Raw genomic sequence first — 5,306 nt, 5'->3', positions numbered from 1 at the left:
GATTTTATTTCTTGCTTATAAAGCTCAATTTGGCTGGATATGTAATTCTGCATTGAAAATGTTTTTCTTTAAGAATGTTGAATACTGGCCCCAATCTCTTCTGGTTTATCAAGTTTCTGCTGAGAAGTCTGCTGGTATTCTGATGGGCTTTCCTTTGTAGATGACCTGGCTTTTCTCTCTGGCTGCCCTTAGCAGTGTTTCCTTCATTTTGACCTTGGAGAATCTGTTGATTATGTGTCTTGGGGTTGATCATCTCATGGAATGTCTTAATGGTGTTCTCTATATTTCCTGAATTTTCATTTTGGCCTGTCTTGCTAGGTTGGGGAAGTTCTCCTCCCTGATATCCTGAAGTGTGTGTTCCAGCTTGTTTCCATTTTCCCTGCCTCCTTCTGGTACTCCAGTGAATTGTAGGTTTGGTCTTTTTATGAAGTCCCATACTTCTCAGATGCTTTGTTTATTCCTTTTCATTCTTTTTTCTCTATCCTTCTCTGTGTGTCTTATTTCAGTAAGGTGGTCTTCAGACTCTGATATCCTTTCTTCCACTTGGTCAGTTCAGCTGTTAATACTTGTGTATGCTTCACAAAGTTCTTGTGCTGCCTTTTCCAGCTCCATCAGGTCATTTACGTTCCTCTCGAAACTGGTTATTCTAGTTAGCAATTCCTCTAACCTTTAATCAAGGTCCTTATCTTCTTTGCATTGGGTTAGAACCTGCTCCTTTAACTCGTTGTAGTTTTTCTTATCCATCTTCTGAAATTTACTTTTGTTAACTCATCTGTCCGATTCTCCATCCAGTTCTGCACTTTGGATGGAGAGATGTGACCATCGGGAGAAGAGGCACTCTGGCCTTTTTGGTTTTCAGCGTTTTTTGTTGGTTCTTTCTCATCTTGTGAGTTTATCTAATTTCAGTCTTTGTGGCTGCTGACCTTGGATGGGGTTTTTGTGGAGGCCTTTTGTTGTTGTTAAGGCTGTTGTTGTCACTTTCTGCTTGTTTTTCTTTTAATAGTCGGGTGCCTCTTCTGTAGGGCTGCTGCAGTTCGCCGGGGTTCACCCTGTTTATCTGATTCACTCCCGTTCCTGGAGATGAAAAGTGACACTATATAATGATCCTAATATGGCCAGAACGTTTCCATTTAGTAGGTACTTCTTTTGTTGTCTGTGGTTACTTTGGCCATCATGTGCCTGTACATTTCAATTTCCCCCGCCACCTACTTTATGGTTGAAATCGTGTAAAACAGGAAATATAGCTGCTATTAGAATTGAACAATTGTTACAAAGTTATAGAAACTGGAAATATTTACAATTTTATTATAGAGCAGAAATTCAGTGGTAGAGTAGCTTGATACTAAAGCAATACAGTGAGTAGGGATTAAAAAGAGAGTTTAATTCAGAATGGGTCTGACTCTTGCCTTTGCATGTACTAGTTATGGAGGTTCAAGAAGCTTCAGTTTTCTCCTCCTTAACGAGGATGCTGCAGTTATCAATTTATTTACTCTCCATTGTAAATCCACATTTTATACTCAGCTTCCTGACTCTGGATCTGGACCCTGAAAACACTTCTCTTTCACAGTCGAACAATGTCAGACTATACCTGGAGAAGGCCCTGAAGGGACACTAGAAGACAAAAGCAGAAGGAAGGCTTTTGCCCCTGGTTCTGGTGTACTTTTCGTCTCATCTCTATGTCACAGTTAATTGTATTACGGGGAAGACCCCATGACACTCACCCCCCTATGAGTGTGCCAGCACCGTAGGGTGTAGCTTTCTGCCTAGTGGCTTTACTCGCCAGAAACCCTTAGCTCAGCTTTCTTATCACTATTCCTGTCCTGCCTGTGGCTGACCATTGATGCCAGTCACTGCCGGGAATTTCTCTGTTATCCAAGGGTCTGCAGCCACATCCTCTTCAAAGAGGCCTGGATCTCAGCCTTCGGGGGGCCCTTTCCACCTGTACTCTTTCAAAGTCCTATGTGCCATAGCTACTCCATGGCTTCGCTACCCCTGTATTTTTTAGAACTTCCTCTTAACCTCTTGTAGTAATTAACTATGCTTTTCTAATTAATAATTTTTCATAGTTTTCTATCTTTAGATTACTAATGTTTTTGTGTTCTGAACAGACCTTGGTCCATACAGTGGGGTAATAAAAATATCTCCCTTTTAGAGGTTGTTGAGAGGTTTAAATATAACAATATATGAAGTGCTCAACAAATCTTAGCTATAATTATTATTGAATTTTTTTATAATCATTTAGCAAATTCTAAAGAATGAAATGTTTTCTTCACATTAGACCATTTCTTTTCATTAGAATCATCCTTTCTTCCCTTCTCAATGGTCTGGGTTTGGTAGTGTGGCGAGATGGTGTTTGAGATGTGTAACTATCTAACCAAGCACACTAGGATCCGACAGAGTTGGGCAAGGCCTACGGCTTTGATGGAAAATGTACTTGGAAATTACTAACATTTTCTTTATGGCCTTTGACTAGATTGTTACTTAGTATATTCCTAAAAAGAAAGGTTCTTTGATTTGTTTTCTTTTGTTTGAGAAGCATTTTCAATGTGTTTAACATTCTTACTATAGGAAAAAACTCTGTTTTTTAAAAATTTGTTTTTGTTTCTTAACCAATTGAAGAAAAATGAGAGAGGTGGATTATGTTATAAAATTCAGATATTTTACTCTGCCATTTTTTACATAGGTAAATGGGATTATTCATCTGTATCATAATTAATTTTGCACTTAGTTTTTTTGCATAAACCCAGTAAGAATTCGTTCATTCAAAGCACAAAATCCTAACAGTGATTTCACTTATTTAGAGCAGAATGTCATATTCAAAATGCTGTTTTAGGAATACACTGTTATTTCTGAAAGTGGTAATACATCTTGTTTTAATTTTCATGTTGTGTACCTATACATATAATTAGGAGAAATTTAATCAGCTACAAATACCACCGCAAAAAAGCTGGGGAACTTGGATACTGGTAATTGAAATTGCTTTTCAACTGCAAATTGCTAACTTGGTGAAGGTTTTGTTCATGAACCTTTCCTTTATACATTTCAAAACAACACTTGAAGTTTAATTTATTTTACTGATATATATAATTTTTAATCTAGAAAAATAGAAAATTTATGGAAAAGGATAAAAGTTATGCCCACTGGGAGGCACGCACACAAGTTTCCTTTATTAGGAAGATCTGGTCTGAAGTGGGGTGGAGAATCTCTAATCAAGAAAGCCAGGATGTTAATGAAAACCAAGTTGTATTAAGTTAAATTCCTACCAGAAAATAGATGGTACAAAACGGTATCCTGTTTTTAAGGAGGTGTTGGAAAGAGGGATTTACAACAATATGGGGAGGGTGCAAAGAAATCGCAAAGAATAATGCCATACCCAGAAGGCTATTATCAGCATATTTGTTACCACTTCAAAGCCAGAGAAGGAAGGGAATTGGGAAGTGCCAGGCACAAGAACCTAGAATGAGAGAACAGCATACAGGAGGCTTCCTTGAGGGAAGCATTGAGCGTCAGTTGAGGGACTGAAATAGTACAGGGAGATCCCACAGAGACAGAACTGCAGGAACAAACTCCATGATCTCATCCTTTCAACCTCTGATTACCTGTAGAGTCTCACCTTGGCTTAAATCAATAGGAAACCAGCAGAGTCTAAGGGAGTCTATTGATGCATTTCAACAAAGCCAGCCTACTGGGACAAAGAACAGAATAGGGAATAACGGGGAATAGATTTGAAGAAACAAACAAAAGATACCTAGCAAACTATTTTAACATAAAAATAAAACTTTTAACCACCTCGTGTGACATGGTAAGAAACAGGAAACCATAAGGATATAGAATAAAAGGTAGACAAAAATAAGCATAGGCTGATTTTTTTAACACTTCTTACCACTTGAAACATGATAGCCTACTTTTTAAAGCCAAACACTATATAGTGTGTAAACTAAATTAGAAGACAAAGAGAAAGTGAAATTGAAAAAAAAATTGTTGAGTACTGAAAAGAGAATTGATTGCACACATTTCTCTATTTGGAAAAGTAAGTCTTGCTGTAGACTTATACACAGTATGTCTAAATAAATATTTTGAAATGTTTAATGTAGTTTTTTTAATCTCAAGATATATTTTATATATTAAAAGGCATGTGATATAGAAGAAAGTTTTCCTAATACTGAGAGAAAGCATAATTTTAAAAAGTTAGGTGTATTAATTAGTATGTTTGGAAATCTGTATTTTTTAAGGACTTTTTAATGTGAAGTGCACTTTCCATTCTGTTTCTAATGCATTCTTGAAGTTGATGAAACTATTCATGTTACACAAATAGCATCAATGTTCATCCTCTTTTTAAAAAAATTGTTTTGTACCATTTTACTTTAGTTAAATAAATTCTACTGTTATTATTAACACTCTTAAAAATGCTATTTTATTTTAGTATGTTTTGTGTTTTGGACTTATCATGATTTGAAATGCAGCTGATCACCCTTCAGAAACAATGTTTAGATAGCGGCACCAGTGTTAACGTTTCTAAGTGAGAGGCAATAGTCCAGATGCACACACAGGAACATAAGAAATTAAAAAGCCTTTCTGCAAAAAAAAAAAAAAAAAGAAAAAAAAATCATAAAATGGAAAATGGGTTTCCAGATAACTGAGAGTCAATGGGCTTTCTGTTTACTCAATGTAGGCGGACAGAGGAAAATCAAAGGAAAGCCTCTAGAGGCATTGTTGAATTCCATAAAGCCATTGAAACTTGCAGATTTACACAAGGGATTTTGTAGGTTAAGTGTTTGGAAAGTAGATTTCTCAGCATGGTCTGGTATGATAAGCGTTTTAAGGCAGATGGATATAATGTGAATATAATTAAACCCTTCTCAGATAATAGTATAATAATGCTATGTCCTCTAAGAACAGGGGGAACTGCTGCTCTGAGTACATTTCATCCATTTGTATCTATGTGTTCCATCCTATTCCAGGGTTTCATTAGGAATAATTTTCATGCATATAGTTCCCAAGACTTCATTTTATTGTTCTAATGTCACCAGCACCTTAAATAAAGGTCCTCTTTGTTGAATAAAAAAGGAAAGATAGGTAAAGAAATGGAAGGAACTGGAGTGAAATAAATGAAGGAGGAGTTCTCAGGCAATATTTTTATATACACGTTTTTATTATAATTAAAAATATTTTTACAGTATTAGTGTCTTTGAAGTCTCCTAGGAGAGCAGAAAAAAGCTGAAACTTTAAATATTAATGGAACCAAAAAAACCAACTTTGCTTTGTTTCAGAATTATTTTTACTGTAATGGTATTCATTATATGTAC

This window comes from Callithrix jacchus, chromosome 21, assembly GCF_049354715.1.
Source record: "Callithrix jacchus isolate 240 chromosome 21, calJac240_pri, whole genome shotgun sequence".
Lineage (NCBI taxonomy): Eukaryota > Metazoa > Chordata > Mammalia > Primates > Cebidae > Callithrix > Callithrix jacchus.
This window is presented reverse-complemented; position numbering follows the sequence as displayed.